We start from the raw sequence: 18,323 nt of genomic DNA, 5'->3' as shown, positions 1-18,323 counted from the left end.
GCCACCTTTTCCTAAGGGTAGATTTTTAACAAAACCAATGTTGTTTATTGAAGCCACTAAACTTAAAGCTGATTAGGAAAAAAAACAGAAAAATGGATTTTTGAAAAAGAGAAAATAAAGAAACATAACTTAAATGCAGGTAGAAACTGGTCTTCTATAATCTGGAATGTAATAAAAGGTGAGATTTTTAATGACAGTGTTGATGAGAAGAAGCATATAACTAGAAGGAAGACTTAAGAACTATTCAGGAAAAAGTTTTTTCAGGGTTCCCCTCAATTACAATTTGTTACACATATGCAGGTGTGACTCCTTAGAATTGCTGCTCAAGTTTGAAAGCAATGAAGACTAGTAATCAATGAGACATATGATTTGAACTATAAGAAATAACTAGAAATAGTTTAATTACCAAAATCAGACTCTTGACCTCATCTCAATTTACTAAAATTCTAAAAGAGATGGGTAGTTTTGAGTAGTTACTAATCTAGAATTCAATCTTCATTGTCCTCTCCTCAAAGAGAGAAATAAAACACCACGAGATGCCACTTCATACTTGCTAGGATGGCTATACTCACAGATACAGGTAATGACTAGTGTTGACAGTAAAATATAGAAATGGGAACGTTTTACATACTTTGGGTAAAAATATAAAATGATGCAGCCATGCTGGAAAACAGCGTGGCAGGTCCTCAAAAGGTTAAACAGAGTTGTTGTGTAATACAGCAATTCTACTCAAAACTGTTTTCCCAAAAGAAATGAAAAAATATGCTCACACCAAAACTTAGACATAAATGTTCACAGCAACATTACTGACATTGGCCAAAAAGTAGAAACAACCCCAAAGGTCCATCAGATGATGAATGGACAAATAAAATGTAGTACGTCCATACAATAGAATATTATTGAACAATAAAAGCAAGGAAATACTGATACATGTTAGATGTACCTTGAAAATATTATGCTAAATGAAAGAAGGCAGTCACAAAGGATCCCATATTGTGTGATTCCACTGACACAAAATGTCCAGAAAAGGGACATCTACACAGTCAGGGAGTTGAGTCATGGTTCCCTCAGGCTGGGAAGATCATGAAAGGAAAACTGGCACAGTGATTTCTTTGGAGGGTGATGAAAATGTTCTAACATGGTAATGCCTGTATAACTCTTTAAACACAATAAAGTTACTGAAGTGTACAGTTTAAATGAATGAACTGCATAGTATGTTCATTAGATTTTAACAAACCTGTCACCAAAAACAACAGCTGCTTTGGGGTCATTAATGCTGTGCTGCTCAGCTTCAGATCACCAGCCAGGGTTCAAGACAGAGAGAATCAAGAGTGTGCCCTTTTTATCTCAAAATGATATAGGGAAAAGCTGTCTTTTTTACTGGTGTCCAATATTTATATTTCCCCAAATTAAGTGATTTTGCGGTTCTAAAACTGTAAAAATTATCTTGTGTTTTAGCATATTAAGTTGAATATCCATTTCAGTTTGACTGGTTTTTAAATCTCCATGGAAACTAAGCTCTCCATTTTCATATTCATTTAACTTCCTTCTTGTCATTTTTAAGAGTTTCTTAATTCTGTAGAAATGTATAGAATGAGTAAGTTCTTTAAGAGCAGATATTTAATAATTAAAAATATATGTTCTATTAGATAAAACAAGCAAATCTATAAATTATAATCCTTTCTCATTGTTCAAATTTAGTATTCCTTGAAAGCATAATAACTAAATTCTAATCTTAGATAAATATGAAGAAAAATTTTATCACATTTAAATATACTGTGTGTGATATATGTAATATATGAGTTCTTATAAATAAGTTAATGTCAACTTTTAGCATGCTAGTGTGAAATATTAATTTATTATTGAATATTAATTATAAACCAGAGATCAGTATTCAAGCTAAAGATGAAGAGATATTATATATGAATGTTTTTTTAAAAGACACAAGACACATTTGCTCCTACTGACCACAGCCTGTACAAAAAGAAAAGGAAGTAGATACAAAAAACCAACAAGATTCTGACTCAAAATTGAAAAAAAAAAAAAATCTTTTGAGCCTGAGTTAAGCGGGAAATAACCCAGGCTGAGAGTTTTAGAAGAAAGGAAATCAGAAGAGAGAGAGAGGGTACCAGTCTCTTCAAGACTGTTTTAAGAGATGTAGAAATCTTGCCCAGCACATTGTTAACAAAATGCAAAGCAATGTAGAGAAAATTAAAAGAGAAAAAATATTAATGAGAATCAGAGAAGAACCCTTTGTATAATCATCCCTTGGCATCCACAGAGGACTGGTTCAAAAATCCCCCAACACTCCGTGGATACAAAATCCACGAATGCCCAAGTTTCCCTAAGCACATCTTCCCTATACTTTCAGTCATCCTTAGATCACTTACATTATCTAATACAATGTAAACGCTTTGTAAATAGTTATAAATACAGTGTAAACACTATGGAAATAGTTGCCAGCTTGAGACCAATACAAGTTTTGCTTTTTGGAACTTTCTCAAATTTTTTTCCCTGAATACTTTTGATCTTGGGTTGGCTGAATCTGTAGATGATGAGGGTTAACTGCACTCGGCAAAAAAAAAAAAAAAAGAAGCAGTTTTTTATCTTACTGATCAAAACATGGTCACTAATTTTATTATTCTTTAAGTTACACGTAGATTTTTGTATGTACATTTTATAACTAAAATTTGGGGGCAAAAAGAAAATATAAGTTGAATCAAGATACTTTTTAATGTTGTTCAACAGTAACACAGGTAGGTTTTTAGATAATAAATTACTTGAATGATGAAGGGAAGGAACACAATTAAAAGAAGGCAGGATTACCAAAAAGAACAAAGATACTTTGCAGAAGTAAAAATTCAGCATAGATGATGAGGAAGAGAGTGGCATTACTATATGCAGAGGCACGGTTGTTACTGTTTTAGAAATCATTAGAGATAAGTATAACACTGCTGCACTCAAAAACATTTCAGATTGTGCTGACTTTCCACAGTAAACTTTGAAATAGGATAATGTGTTTAATTATGAAAATACATTTTAAAAATGAATTTGTGTCTAAGGTTTTAAATAAAATAAAATTATACTTTTATTAATAGTTGATATTATCAGAAATATTAAAATCTTACCCAGTAATCTCTTTTTCTAACTCACTGTTTTTCTTCTTTTCTTGGTCCAAGCTATTTTCCAGAGATTGTTTTAATTCAATGTATTTCTTTAATTATTCCTTTTCATCCTCAGACTTAGAAAAAAACAATTTAAGAAAATTATTTTTAAACACCTAGAGAGACTTATTTTTTCTTAAAAATATTATTTCTCATGAGTTCACAAGTTAATATGACTTTATAGTAAACACAGTTTTTAAACCTGATTGATGCCAATAACAGATTTCAAAATTGATGACTTTTCCTAAAACAACTTAAAATGATTTTTCATTTCATCATTTTTCTGGAATTTAAATTGCCAACATTTATTTGTTAAAAATAGAGACTTTTACACATAAAATACTAAATGTTAATGAAAGTTTTTTTAAACACTGCCTATATTTACATTTTACTTTCTAGAGATGCTCTAAAATCATTTTCATTAATGGTTCAAGATATTCCAGTTTTTGTTAAGTCCCACCTTACTAAAATAATCTTTGAAAAATTCCCATGCAACCCCCATCTCTTAAAAAAAATCCAATAAATGAAAAATACACTCGTTCATAAAAATGGTTCAATACAGACATAGTGTTCATTCTTAATGAAGAGAACAAACTACAATATTTAAAATGATTCATTCTCAGAAATCTCACAGAAAGGTCTGTATTACAAAAGAAATTCAAAATTATCAATCAAATCATTACTCAAATTTCTGGACTCAAATAGATGTTTGTGTACCAATGTTCAAAGCAGCATTATTAACAATAGTCAGAAGGTGGAATTTCATTGACAGATGAATGAATAAACAAAATGTGGTCTATATAAAATATTGCGTTTGGACTGTCACAACTTTTTAAATTAAAATCTTACTACAAAAATCATTAATTTTATGAATTCAGTTGATTTCTTCTATAGAGGAATCAGAGTACTAGTAGCAAGCAGTATCAATAAAAATACAATAAGCTAATCAATGAGACTTTTCATATTGTCCAAAATATTCTTATATATTACTAGTAAAAAAATTAAAATCCTTTCTCAGTATGACAGAAATTAAGAGGTTCACTTACCGATCTTGTACTTAACAGGTTTTTCTGAAGCTGTTCAATTTTGCCCACTTGCTTTTTGACTGTAGTTTGTAACTTGACATTTTCAATTTCAAGCCTAAAATACAGATTTTAAAATAATTATTCTAACACATGTTTGTTTTTTTTTTTTAAGATTTTTTTTTGGACATAGACCATTTTAAAGTCTTTATTGAATTGACTGCAATATTGCTTCTGTTTTATGTTTTTGTTTTTTGGCTGTGGGGCACGTGGGGCCCCAGCTCCCCAACCAGGGATCAAATCCACACCTTCTGCCTTGGAAGTCATAGTTTTAACCCTTGGACTGTCACGGCATTCCTTCAGACAAAGATTTTTAAAATATCACACTGTTTTTGAACAAACATCTGCAGGTTCAACTACATAGGTTCTTAGAATTTTGAAAAGTAGATGATTTGATCACTGTACTGTTTTTCTATTTGTGACTAATAACCTTCCCTGGTGGCTCAGATGGTAAAGAATCTTCTGACAATGCAGGAGACACAGGTTCGATCCCTGAGTCAGGAAGATCCCCTGGAGAAGGGAATGGCAACCCACTCCAGGTTTCTTGCCTGGAGCACTCCATGGACAAAGGAGCCTGGATGGCTAGAGTCCATGGGGTTGCGAAGAGTCAGACATGACTGAGCAATTAAAACTTTCAATTTTCACTTGTGGATAATGTGCAAAATATGGAAATAATGGGGGAAAATTATGCATCTCAAAACAGCTCAAAGCTGAAATGTTACACAGCTTCACGATAATGTGCTTATTATCACTATTGATCTATTCTCATATTATACTGTTTATCTGCTTTATATTTATTTTCTATGCTGCTTTAAATCGTACTTTTGGACGTGATACTGTGTTTTCTCAGCACATCTCACAGCCTCTGTAAGTTGATCCTGTGCTTCTTGCAACTAAAAAAAAAAAGAAAAAAACAACTGTTTTAACTACTAATAACATAGTAAATCCACCATCATTGGTTTTTGTCTCTTTTGTCTGCATATTGTTAACAGCTGCTTTCCTGCCATACAGCAGAGATGAGTTGTTGCAACAGACACCTTACAGTCCACAAAGTGAAAATATTTCCTGTCTGCCCTCTGCAGGTTACTGACTTCTCCACTAGCACTCAAACACAACAGCATCCATGCTTTAAATCAGATTTTCTCAAATAAACACACAAATTTATAAACTATTCAAATGGGGAAAGACAGAAAACTACCTTATGGTAAACAATTTTTTTTTTTTTATCCAGGCTCCACATTGGCCATCACTTTATCCACATATGTAAATGACCACAGATCTTCCAATGGTTACGAGAGCTAACACTGCTGTTGGTGACAACGGGATGCTTCAGAGACTAGTGTGAGGGGCAGTAGCTACACAGGAGCCAGAATGTGTGGGCCTGTGTCAAAGTTCCATCAGTTCTTAGCTGTGTGTCCTGGAGCAAATCACTTAACCTTTCTGTATTTCAGTTTCCCCATCCATAAAATGGAGACAATGGAAGCATCAACCTCAGTGGGATGTTTGGAAGATTATATAGCGGACTTTACATAATGTACTTTAGACAAGGAAATGGCTCCAGTATTGCCAGAAGGAAACCCGCTCCAGTATTCTTGCCTGGAGAATCCCATGGACAGAGGAGCCTGGTGTGCTACTGTTCATGAGGTCACAAAGAATTGGACACAACTGATTAACCACATACATAAATTATTTAGAAGAGGAAGTGATCTAAAGTGAGGCCTGATCCCCCTGCCATAACTCCAGAGCACTCCTACACTCGCTCTCACAACTCGAATGGAGACTTGACTTTGCTGATACAACACGAGAGGCTCTCTGAGTTCCCCGTAGTACCTGGAGAGGAATCACAAGCCTCCCGCTGCAACTAGAGACAAACCACGAGATTCCCCCATCAACGCAAGATGAGGCCCCTTTCTCCTTCAGTGCCATGAGAGCAATCCCGAGTTCCCTCTCAAAACTTGAAAGGAGGCTTGACTCCCTTCATGCAACTCAAGGGGTCCCAGAGATCCACGTCACAACTCAAGATGAAAGACGAGTTTCCCACCACAAGTCGAGAAGAGACCCATGTTTCCCACCTAATCTGAAGATGAGGGCCCATTCCCTGCTTCAACTCAAGAGGAATCCCAACTTCCCTTTGCACCACAAGAGGAGGCCTGTGTCACCGATTAAATCTCGAGTGGAAACCCGAGGATCCTGCTGCAAGGAAAAAGGATGCCGAGTTCCCCCTCCACTCCAGATAAGTCCTGATTCCCCTGCACCGGCTCCAATGGAACACTGAGTATCCCCTCACAAAAGGATGGGAGGCCTGTCTCCCGTGATGATCCTCTTGAAAAAGCCCAAATTCAACGCCTAAACTCGACCGGAGGCCTGACACCCCTTTGACAACTTGAGAGGGATACAGAGTTCCATGCCTCAACCAGACAAGGCCTGACTCCCTAGTTGAAAACTGATGGGAAGCCCAAGATCCCTGTCACCGCCGGAGAGGAACACTGAGTTTCCCGAGTGAACTCTAGACACGGCCCTATTCACTGGCAGCGACTCAAGAGGAATCCCGATGTGCCCCTGGCAACTCAAAAAGAGACCTGATTTCTCTAAGGCAACACGAGCAGGTCCCAGAGGTCCCCGTCGCAACTGGAGAGTAACCCCAAGCTTCCTGCCGCAACTCGAGAAAAACCACGAGATTCTCCACTCAACGCGAGATGAGGCCCTTTTCCAGAGCAGTGTCTCTAGAGAAATGCCACGTTCCCTCTGGAAACACGAAAGGGTACTTGACACCCTTGATGCAACTCAGGAAGTTCCCCAACATACCCATCCCCACTCGAGTGGAACACCGAGTTTCCTGGCAGACCTCAATCTGAAACCCTTTGCCCCTCCTCATCTCGAGATGAGGGTCGATTCCCCTGCTTTCTCTGGAAAGGAATCCCGATGTTCCCGTCACCCCTCAAGAGGAGGCAGGTCTCACAGTGAAACTCGAGTGGAGCCCTCGTGGGTCATGCCATAACCCCCAAGACACCTATTTCCCCATCCACTCGAGATAAGGCCTGATGTCCCTGCACCAATTCAAATGGAACCCCGAGTATAAAGTCAGAACACGAAGGGCCACTGACACCCCGCTTGCATCCTCCAGAAAAAGACTCAGGTTCCAAATCCAACTCGACAGGAGGCCTGACACCTCATTCACAACTCAAGAGGCAAGCCGAGTTCAATGCCTCAACACAAGACGAGGTCTGCATCCCCTGTCCAAACTCCACAGAAACCTTGAGATAGATGTCGGAAATGGAGAGGAACCCTGAGGTTCCTGCCACAAATCGAGATGAGGCCCTATTCATCCCTGCAGTGAAGGGAGAGGAATCCCAAGGTGCCCCTCACAACTCGAAAGCAGATCTGACTTCCTTGAGGAAACACGAGCAGGTCCCCCAGGTCCCCATGCAACTCGAGATGAACCCTAATATTCCCACCACAACTCCACGAAAACGACAAAATTCTCCCCTCCATGTGAGATGAGGCCCTTTTACGCTGCAGTGTTTCCCAAGAAACCCCAAGTTCCCTCTTGGAACTCGAAAGGGAACTTGACACCCTTTAGGAAACCCCAGAAGCTTCCCGAGATACCTGCCCCCACTCGAGAGGAACGCTGAGTATCCCGTCACAACTCAAGAAGAGACCCGTTTTCCCCTCCTCAACTCTAGATGAGTGGCGATTCCTCTGTTTTATTGGTAAAGGAATCCCGATGTTGCCATCGCCCCTCAAGAGCAGGCCGTCTCACCTTGAAACTCCAGCGTATCCCCGGGAGTTGTGCATCAATTCCAAAAGACCCCCATTTCCCCATCCACTCCAGATAAGCCTGATTCCCCTGCACTGACTCGACTGGAACGGCATGTATCAACTCAAAACACAAAGGGAGCTGTGACAGCCCCTGGCACCTCGAGAAAAAGCCCCAGATCCCTATGCCAACTCGACAGGAAGCCTGACAACCCTTTTCCACCTCTAGAGGGAAGTGGGGTTCCATGTCTCCACACGAGACGAGGCCTGAGTCCCCTATTGAAACTCCCTAGGAACCCAGAGATCCATGTCAGAACTGGAGAGGAACACTGAGGTTCCAGCCTCAACTCGAGATGAGGCCATATGCCCTTGCACTGAATGGAGAGGAATCCCAAGAAGCCCCTCGCAACTCGAATGGAAACTTGACTTTCCTGAGGTAACACGAGCGAGTCCCTGAGGTCCCCATCACAACTCTAGAGGAAAACCAAGTTTCCTGCCACAACTAGAGAACCCCAAGGAGATTCTCCCCTCTACGCGAGATGAGGCCCCTTTCCGCTGCAGCATCTCCAGAGAAATACGACCTTCCCTCTTGAGCCTTGAAAGGGGACTTGACACCCTTTATGCAACTCAAGAAGTTCCCCAACATACCCTTCTCCACTCGAGAGGAACACCGAGTTTCCCGCCACAACTCAATAAGAGCACCGTTTCCCATTCTCATCTCGCGATGAGGGTCCATTCCCCTGCTTCGTCTGCAAAGGAATGCTGACGTTCCTGTCACACAACAGGAGGAGGCCGGTCTCACCTTGAAATTCGAAAGGAACTCCAGGAGTCAGGCCACTTTTCGAAAAGACACTGATGTCCCCATCCACTCGAGATGAGGCCTCATTCCCCTGCAAAGACTCAAATGTCACCCTAAGCAGCAACTCATAACACGAAAGGAGGACTGAGAGCCCCATGGTCCCTCAGGAAATAGCACCAGATCGCTACCTCAACTCGACAGGAGGCCTGACACCCCTTTCCACCTTGAGAGGCAAGCGGAGTTCCATGCGCCAACACGAGACGATGTCTGACTCTCCAGTGGAATATCCATAGGAGCCCTGAGATCCCTGTCAGAGCTGGAGAGGAACCCTGAGTTTCCTGCCTCAACTCGACATGATGCCGTCGTCCCCTGCACCAACTCGAGAGGAATCCCAACGTGCCACTCGCAACTCAAAAAGATACCTGACTTTTCTGAGGCAATACCAGCAGGTCCCTGAGGTCCCCATAGCAACTCGAGAGGAACACCAAGCTTCCTGCTGCAACTCGTGAAAAACCACGAGATTCTCCACTCAACGTGAGATGAGGCCCTGTTCCAGAGCAGTATCTTGAGACAAATCCCACATTCCCTCTTGAAACGTGAAGGGTACTTGACACACTTGATGCAACTCAGGAAGTTCCCCAACATACCCGTCCCCACTCGAGAGGAACACCGAGTTGCCTGGAACACTTCAATCTGAGACCCTTTGCCCCTCCTCATCTCGAGATGAGGGTCGATTCCCCTGCTTTCTCTGGAAAGGAATTCCGACGTTCCCGTCACCCCTCAAGAGGAGGCTGGTCTCACAGTGAAACTCGAGTGGAACCCTCGTGGGTCGTGCCACAACCCCCAAGACACCTATTTCCCCATCCACTCGAGATAAGGCCTGATGCCCCTCACCGATTCAAATGGAACCCCAATATAAAGTCAGAACACAAAGGGCCACTGACACCCCACTTGTATTCTCCAGAAAAAGACTCAGGTTCCAAATCCAACTCAACAAGAGGCCTGACAACTCATCCACAACTCAAGAGGCAAGCCGAGTCCCATGCCTCAACATAAGACAAGGCCTGCCTCCCCTGTTCAAACTCCCCAGAAACCTCGAGATCAATGTCAGAAATGGAGAGGAACACTGATGTTCCCGCCAAACTCGAGATGAGGCCTTATTCATGCCTGCAGCGACACAAGAGGAATCCCGAGGTGCCCCTCGCAACTTAAAAGCAGATCTGACTTCCCTGAGGAAACACGAGAGGGTACCCCCAGGTCCCCATGCAACTCGAGAGGAACCCTAAGCTTCCAACCACAACACCACAAAAACCATGAAATTCTCCCCTCCACGTGAGATGAGGCCCTTTGACGTTAGAGCGTTTTCCAAAAAATCCCACGTTCTTTCTTGGAACTCGAAAGGGAACTTGACACCCTTTATGAAATCCAAGAACCTTTCCAAGATACACATCCCCACTCGAGAGGAATGCAGACTTTCCCACCACAACTCAAGAAGAGACCCGTTTTCCCCTCCTCAACTCCAGATGAGTGGCGATTCCTTTGCTTCGTAGGTAAAGGAATCCTGATGTTGCCCTCGCTCCTCAAGAGGAGGCTGGTCTCACCTTGAAACTCGAGCGCATCCCCAGGGAGTCATGCCTAAATTCGAAAAGACCCCGATTTCCCCATCGATTCCAGATGAGCCTGATTCCCCTGCACTGACTCGACTGGAACCACATGTATCGACTCAAAACACGAAGGGAGGTGTGACAGCCCCTGGCACCTCGAGAAAAAGCCCCAGATCCCTATGCCAACTCAACAGGAAGCCTGACAACCCTTTTCCACCTCGAGAGGGAAGTGGAGTTCCATATCTCCACACGAGACGAGGCCTGATTCCCCTATTGAAACTCCATAGGAACCCAGAGATCCATGTCAGAACTGGAGAGGAACATTGAGGTTCCAGCCTCAACTTGAGATGAGGCCATTTGCCCTTGCACCAACTGGAGAGGAATCTCGAGAGGCCCCTCGCAACTCGAATGGAAACTTGCCTTTCCTGAGGCAACACACGCGGGTTTGAGGTCCCCATCGCAACTCGAGAGGAACCCCAAGTTTCCTAACCGAACTGGAGAAAGCCCAGGAGATTCTCCCCTCAATACGGGATGAGGACCCTTTCCACTGCAGCGTTTCGAGAGATATCCCACCTCCCCTCCTGAGCCTCGAAGGGGTACTTGACACCCTTTAGGCAACTCAAGAAGTTCCCCGACATAACCGTCTCCACTCCAGAGGAACCCTGAGTTTCCCGCCACAACTCAAGAAGAGACCCGGGTTCACCTCCTCATCTCGAGATGAGGGTCCAATCACCTGCATCGTCTGCAAAGGAATCCCAACTTTGCCGTTGCACATCAGGCGGAGGCCGGTCTCACCTTGACACTCGAGAGGAACTCCATGGGACGTGCCATTTGAAAAGACCCTGATGTCCCCGTCCACTTGAAATAAGGCCTCATTCGCCTGCAACGACTCGAATGTCACCCCGAGGATCCACTCACGACACGAAGGGAGGTCTGAGAGCCCCGTGGCACCTCTAGAAATAGTCCCTGTTCCATACCTCAACTCGACAGGAGCCCTGACACACCTTTTATACCTTGAGAGGGAAGTGGAGTTCTATGCCCCAACATGAGACGATGTCTGACTCCCCAGTGGAATCTCCATAGGGACAACAAGATCCCTGTCAGAGCTGGAGAGGAACCTTGAGTTTCTCACCTCAACTCGAGATGAGGCCCTAGTTGCCCGCACCAACTCGAGAGCAATCCCGATAGGCCTCTCACAACATGAAAGGATTCCTAAATTCCCAGAGACAACATGAGAGGCTCCCTCAGGTCCCCGTGGCAACTCAGGGGAAACCGCACTTCCTGCCACAACTCGAGAAACACCTTGAGAGTCCCTCTTCCATGCGAATTGAGGCCTGATTCCCCTGCCATGAAACCAGGCCACTCCCGCACTCGCCCTCGCAACTCGAATAGAGATTTGACTTCCCTGAGGCAACACGAGAGGCTCCCTGATCTCCCGGTGGTACCTGCAGAGGAATCCCAAGCCTCCCGCCGCAACTTGAGACAAACCACAAGATTCCCAAATCAGCGCGAGATGAGGCCCTTTTCTCTTGCAACGCCTCGAATGCAATCCCGAGTTCCCACTCAAAACCTGAGAGGAGGCTTGACTCCATTCATGCAACTCAAGGAGGCCCAGAGATTCCCATAAAAATTCGAGATGAAAGCTGTTTACCGCCACAACTCAAGAAGAGCACAGTGTGTCCCACCTCATCTGGAGATGAGGTCCCATTCCCTGCTTCAACTCAAGAGGAATCCCAACCTCCCCTCGAACCACAAAAGGAGGCCTGTGTCACCAATTGAATCTCGAGAGGAACCCCGCAGATCCTGCTGCAAGGAAAAAGGAAGCCGAGTTCCCCTTCAGCTCCAGATAAGTCCTGATTCCCCTGCACTGGCTCCAATGGAACACCGAGTATCCCCTCACAACAGGATGGGAGGCCTGTCTGCCCTGCCTATTGTCTTGAGAAAGCCCAAATTCCCTACCTGAACTCGAATGGAAGCCTGACACCCCTTTGACAACACGAGGGGATTACAGAGTTCAATTCCTCAACACCAGACGAGGCCTGACTCCCTAGGAAGTCCGAGACTTGATAGGAAGCCCGAGACCCCAGTCACCGCTGGAGAGGAACACTGAGTTTCCCGACAGAACTCTAGACACTGCCCTATTCATGGCAGTGACTCGAGAGGAATGCCGAAGTTCCCCTTGCAACTTGAAGAGACCTGACTTTTCTGAGGCAACACGAGCGGGTCCCTGAGGTCCCCGTAGCAACTCATGATGAACCCCAAGCTTCCCGCCACAACTCGAGAAAAACCACAAGATTCTCCCCTCAATGCAAGATGAGGCCCTTTTCCAAAGCAGTATCTCGAGAAAAACCCCACGTTCCCTCTTGAAACGCAAAAGGGTACTTGACACCCTTGGTGCAACTCAGGAAGGTCCCCAAGATACCCATCCCCACTCAAGAGGAACACCGAGTTTCACTCCACAACTCAAGAACAGCCCCGTTTTCCCCCTCCTCAACTCGAGATGAGGGTCGATTACCCTGCTTCGTTGGGAAAGGAATCCGGACATTGCTGTCACCCCTCAAGAGGAGGCCGGTCTCACCTTGAAACTCGAGCACATCCCAGGGAGTTGTGCCTCAATTCGAAAAGACCCCGATTTCCCCATCCACTTCAGATAAGCGTGATTCCCCTGCACTGACTCGACTGGAACCCCGAGGATCCACTCAAAACACGAACGGAGGTGTGACAGCCGGGTGACACCTCGAGAAAAAGCCCAGACCCCTATGTCCACTCGACAGGAAGCCTAACACCTCTTTGAAACCTCTAGAGGGAAGTGGATTTCCATGTGGGACGAGGCTTGAATCCCCTGTTTAAACTCCATAGGAACCCTGAGATCTATGTCAGAACTGAAGAGGAACCCTGAGGTTCAGGCCTCAAATCGAAATGATGCTGTATGCACCTGCACCGACTGGAGAGGAATCCCAAGAGGCCCCACGCAACTCGAAAGGAGACTTGACTTTCCTGAGGCTACATGAGTGGGTCCCTGAGGTCACCGTAACAACTCTAGAGGAAACCCAAGTTTCCTTCCACAACTCGAGAAACCCCAGGAGATTCTCCCCTCAATGAGAGACGAGGCCCCTTTCCACTGCAGGGTCTCAAGAGAAATCTCGCCTTCCCTCTTGAGCTTCAAAAGGGTACTTGACACCCTTTAGGCAACTCAAGAAGTTCCCCGACATACCCGGCTCAGCTCGAGAGGAACATCGAGTTTCCCACCACAACTCAAGAAGAGCCCCAGTTTCCCCTCCTCATCTCGAGATGAGGGTCCAATCCCCTGCTTCATTTGCAAAGGAATCCCTATGTTCCTGTCACACCTCAGGAGGAGGCTGGACTCACCTTGAAATTCGAGACGAACTCCAAGAATCGTGCCACCATTTGAAAAGACACCGATGTCCCCGTCCACTCGAGATAAGGCCTCATTCCCCTTCAACAACTGGAATTTCACCCCGGGTATCAACTCAAGACATGAAAGGAGGACTGAGAGCACCGTGGCGCCTCTAGAAATAACCCCTGATCAACAGGAGGCCTGACACCCCTTTGCCACCTGCAGAGGGAAGCGGAGTTCCATGCCCCAACACGAGACGATGTCTGACTCCCCAGGGGAATCTCTATAGGGACCCCAGGATCCCTGTCAGAACTGATGAAGAACACTGAGTTTCCCGCCTCAACTTGAGATGAGGCCCTAGTCGCCCACACCAACTCGAGAGGAATCTCGAGAGGCCCCTCACAACTCGAAAGGATTCCTGACTTCCCAGAGACAACATGAGGGGCTCCCTCAGGTCCCTGTGGCAACTGGAGGAAACCCACACTTCCTGCCGCAACTCAAGGAACACCTTGAGATTCCCCCTTCCATGCGAATTGAGGCCTGATTCCCCTGCCATGACTCCAGAGCACTCCCACACTCGCCCTCACAACTCGAATGGATACTTGACTTCCCTGAGGCAACACGAGAGGCTCCCTGAGGGCCCCGTGGTACCTGAAGAGGAATCTCAAGCCTCCAGCCGCAGCTCGAGGCAAACCACAAGATGCCCCCATCAAGGCAAGATGAGGCCCTTTTCTCCTGAAGCACCTCGAAAGCAATCCCAGGTTCCCTCTCAAAACTCGAGAGAAACTTGACTCCCTTTAGGCAACTCAAGGGGGCCCAGAGATCCCCGTCACAACTCAAGATGAAAACCGAGTTTCCTGCCACAACTCGACTAGAACCCCGTGTAACCCACCTCATCTGGAGATGAGGGCCCATTCCCTGCTTCAACTCAAGAGGAATCGCAACTTCCCCTCACACCACAAGAGGAGGCCTGTTGTTCAAGGCCTCACCACTTGAATCTCGAGTGGAACCCCGCGGATCCTCCTGCAAGCCAAAAGGACGCTGAGTTCCCCCTCCGCTCCAGATAAGTCCTGATTCCCCTGCACCGGCTCTAATGGAACACCGAGTATCCCCTCACAAAAGGATGGGAGGCCTGTCTCCCCTGCCTATCCTCTTGAAAAAGCCCAAACTCCCCACCTGAATTCGACCAGAGGTCTGACAGCCCTTTGACAACTGGAAAGAAATGAAGAGTTCCACACCTCAACACTAGATGAGGCCTGACTCCCTAGTTGAAACTTGATAGGAAGCCCAAGAACCCAGATTCTCCCTTCTTATGTACAAAAAACAGGTTCATCCTACTCCATCCTACTCCACAGGGGTGGGAAGATGAATGGGAGGGTGGATTGGAAGGCAGTAGGAGGGTGGTGGGAGGGCGGTGGGAGGGCAGTGGGAGGAGGGTGGGAGGCTGGTGGGAGGGTGGTGGTCGGGTGGAGGGCGGGTGCTGGAAGGGTGGTGGGCGGGTGGTGGGCAGGTGCTGGAAGGTGGTGGGCGGGTGCTGGAAGGTGGTGGGCGGATGGTGGGTGGGTTGTAGGAGGGTGGTGGGAGGGTGGTGGGTGGGTGGTGGGAGGGTGATGGGTGGGTGTTGTGAGGGTGTTGGGCCGGTGGTGGGAGGGTGGTATGCAGTTGGTGGATTTGGTGGTGGGCATGTGGTGGGAGGGTGGTGGGCGGGTCCTGGGAGGGTGGTGAGCGGGTGGTGGGCTGTTGGTGGGCGGGTGCTGGGCGGGTGCTGGGAGGGTGGTGGGAGGGTGATGGGCGGGTGTTGGGAGGGCGGTGGGCAGGTTGTGGGAGGGTGGTGGGCAGGTGATGGTCGTGTGGTTGGAGGGTGGTTGGCGGGTGCTGGGAGGGTGGTGGTCGGGTGGTTGCAGGGTCATGGGAGGGTGGTGGGCGGGTGGTGAGCGGGTGGTGAGTGAGTGATGGGAAGCTAGTTGGAGGATTGTGGGAGGGTGATGGGAAGGTGGATAGGAGGATGGGTGGGAGGGTAGTGGGAGGATTGTGGGAGGAGGGTGGGAACATAGTGGGAAGACGAATGGGAGGGTGGAATGCAGGGTGGTGGGTGGATTGTGGGAGGGTGGTGGGAGGCTTATGGGAAGGTGGATGGAGGATGGATGTAGAGTGTATGCAGGTATATCTTTAGTGAGCTCCTGGTCTGGAACAAGGAGTACCCCAGAACTGCACAGTACACAACGAATTGGCCCAGGCAGCACAGCTCTGTTGTATTAGCATCTGGCTGACCACCACTGGGATTCCCACCTGGCCGGGTGAAGGTGGGGTTTTTGGAAGAGGGAGGAGGGGATTTGAACCTTGGGGCCCATAAACACATCTCTTCGTGGCCTGTGTCTGTTTCCCCATTCCTAGCAGCCCCTTCTCTGGAGCCGAGTTCATGGCTTGAGGGCTGAGGATGGTGGACCCACCAAGAGCCGTGCCTCCTCCTCCTTCCACCGATTCTCCTTCTCAGCCTTGATCGCCTCCTGCCTCTTCATCTCCTGTCCCTGCTCAAACATGCTGGTCAGGTCCCTGGGCGGTTTGATGGCCTACTTCTTAGGGGGTGCCTTTTCCTCCTCCTTGACACTCTGTCATGAAACAAGATGAAAAGGATTGGCAGTCACCCACACTCTTGTTCCTGGAGTCTGCAGGCTCTCTGACACCAAACACAGAAAGAGCCTCAGCTCCAGACCTGTGACTTTGGGCATGTCCTCCCATTTCCCTAACCACAGCATCTTCTGAAAAATTCAGTGAGAACCTTTTCCCCAGGCTTGATCTGCCAAATGCAGACAGGCCAATGCCCGTATGAGTTGCCCATCCAGGCCGGAGCTCAGGAGGTGTGACTTCTGTTCTTCTATGGCCTAGACTAGCTACGATCTGGGTCTGATTTAGAAAATGGGGCAAATTGTCGGGAATCAGATTTTCCAGGTTTTTACCACTGCAGGGCTTCACATGTTGACTTGAAGTGAGAATTTCCTGGGCTCGGAAAAAGAACAAAGCCTGTGTGTGTGTGTGTGTGTGTGTGTGCACGTGCGCGTGCACACGTCCATGTGTGCATGAGCGTGTGTACACAAATGTGTGCTAGGTGGCCAGAAAAATGTTCAGGAAAAGATACCACAGTAGCTGCAGAATGGGGATAATCTCCTGGGTTTGTTTCTCCTGGGTTTGAATGTCCTGGGTTGAGTCCAGCCGCAACCCATGAACAACCACGTGATTCTGCCCTCAATGCAAGATGAGGCCCTATTCCGGAGTAGTATCTTGAGAGAAACCCCACGTTCCCTCTTGAAATGTGAAAGGGTACTTGACACCCTTGATGCAACTTAGTAAGGTCTCCGAGATAACTGTCCCCACTAGAGAGGAACCCCAAGTTCCACTCCACAACTCAAGAAGAGCCCTGATTTCCCCTTCTTCTAATCGAGATGTACGTCGATTCCTCTCTTTCATTGGGAAAGGAATCCCGACATTGCCGTTGGCCCTCAGGAGGCCGGTCTCCCCTTGAAACTGGAGTGCTTCCGCAGGAGTCGTGACTCAATTTGAAAAGACCCTGATTTCCCCATCCACTCCAGATAAGCCTGATTCCCCTGCATAGACTCGACAGGGACCGCGAGGATTGACTCAAAACACAAATGGAGGGGTGACAGCCCTGTGGCACCTCGAGAAAAAGCCCCAGAACCCTGTGTCCACTCGACGGGAAGCCTGACACCTCTTTGAAACCTCAAGAGGGAAGCGGAGTTCAATGTCTGCACACAAGACAAGGCCTGACTCCCCTGTTGAAACTCCATAGGAACCCCGAGATCCATGTCAGAACTGAAGAGGAAACCTGAGGTTCCGGCCTCAACTCGAGATGAGGCCCTATGCCCCTGTACCGACTGCAGAGGAATCCCGACAGGCCTCTTGCAACTCAAATGGAGACGACTTTCCTGAGGTCCCCGTTGCAACTCAAGAGGAATTCAAACTGTCCTGCCACAACTCGAGAAACCCAGGAGATTGTCCCCTCAATGTGAGATGAGGCCCCTTTCCCCTGCAGACTCTCGAGAGAAATCCCACCTTCCCTCTTGAGCCTCAGAAGGGTACTGGACACCATTTAGGGAACTCAAGAAGTTCCCCGACATACCTACCTCCATTCAAGAGGAACCCCGACTTTCCCGCCACAACTCAGGAAGAGCCCCGGTTTCCCCTCCTCATCTCGAGATGAGGGTCCAATCCCCTGCTTCATCTGCAAAGGAATTCCGACATTCCAGTCACACATCAGGAGGAGGCTGGTCTCACTTTGAAACTCGAGACAAACTCCAGGGGAACGTGCCACCATTCGAAAAGACCCCGATGTCCCCTCCACTCAAGATAAGGCCTAATTCCCCTGCAACGACTGAAATGTCATCCTGAGGATCAACTCACGACAAGAAGGGACACCTGAGAGCCCCGTGGCACCTCTAGAAATAGCCCCTGATTCCTACCTCAATTCGACAGGAGGCATGACACCCCTTTTCCACCTCAAGAGGGAAGCGGAGTTCCATGGCCCAACACCAGATGATGTCTGAC

At 46.9% G+C, this 18,323-nt stretch overlaps 1 long non-coding RNA gene across 2 annotated transcripts in view; it reads right to left on the bottom strand.

Moving 5' to 3' along the window:
• Positions 1 to 18,323, bottom strand: part of LOC129643291 (uncharacterized) — a 50,531-nt gene that overhangs the window by 3,449 nt on the left and 28,759 nt on the right. Inside the window, exons 3-6 of one of the 2 annotated variants that reach the window (XR_008710221.1) lie at positions 16,214 to 16,372; positions 5,069 to 5,139; positions 4,211 to 4,304; positions 3,129 to 3,241 (exon numbers count right to left, since the gene is read on the bottom strand). This is a non-coding gene — a long non-coding RNA (uncharacterized LOC129643291). The remainder of the gene's footprint in view (positions 1 to 3,128; positions 3,242 to 4,210; positions 4,305 to 5,068; positions 5,140 to 16,213; positions 16,373 to 18,323) is intronic. The other variant, XR_008710222.1, reaches the window with a different exon arrangement.

The sequence above is a fragment of the Bubalus kerabau genome, chromosome 2 (genome assembly GCF_029407905.1).
Source record: "Bubalus kerabau isolate K-KA32 ecotype Philippines breed swamp buffalo chromosome 2, PCC_UOA_SB_1v2, whole genome shotgun sequence".
NCBI classification, from domain to species: Eukaryota; Metazoa; Chordata; class Mammalia; order Artiodactyla; family Bovidae; genus Bubalus; species Bubalus kerabau.
The sequence above is the reverse complement of the archived record's forward strand: the minus strand, read 5'-3'. Positions and strand labels throughout refer to the sequence as shown.